Source organism: Rhagoletis zephyria, unplaced genomic scaffold, assembly GCF_001687245.7.
Source record: "Rhagoletis zephyria isolate East Lansing unplaced genomic scaffold, Rhagoletis_zephyria_1.1 Rzeph_scaffold_00039, whole genome shotgun sequence".
In the NCBI taxonomy this organism is placed as follows: domain Eukaryota; kingdom Metazoa; phylum Arthropoda; class Insecta; order Diptera; family Tephritidae; genus Rhagoletis; species Rhagoletis zephyria.
The window spans coordinates 546,509-547,231 of NW_016157123.1; positions in this window are offsets into that span (position 1 = coordinate 546,509).

The window sequence follows — 723 nt, forward strand, 5'->3', positions numbered from 1 at the left end:
TAAAATTTTAGAAAATGGGCGTGGCACCGCCCACTTATGATCACATATTTGTATCTCGGTAACCGTTCTACCAATTTGTACCAAATTCGATATGGCTATTGTGCTTGCCACATAAAAGAAAAACGTTGAAACGGACTAAAATTACGGCCGCTTTTCATATAACGGTAAATTTCAGAAAAGCTTGAAATTTCAATATTTCGAAATTTAAGGACGCTGATTTACTTAAAATTTATACACCCCGGCTTATCATGGTGCGGTAGGTTACGGAAGGTGGAAAACATATATTTAATACTTGCGCCGGGTATTTAATGTTCGGCTCCGCCCGAACTTAGACTTTCTTACTTGTTATTTTTAGTTTTGAAAGAACTCGTAAAAATTATACGTTAAGTGAGCGGTAAAATCACTCTATTGATTTACTGGAGAGTAAAGCTGGCAGTATACAACCAGAAAAAAGTCAGCTAAAAATATTTCTCTCAACACATGATTTGGTTATAGTTACATTATTTGGTAAAGTTACCAAATCATGCGTTGAAAGAATTATTTTTTGCTGACTGTTTTCTGGGTGTACAACAAATGTGAGAGAGCAGAAACAAATTTGTTTTATAGAAAAATACTTGGACCGCCAAAAGTCTCTACTGGTGTATTTTTTGTAAGTATAAGTTAGTATTTAACTGTATATTTCACATCGCAAGTGTGCACACAAAAAAGTCAAATCAAATGATT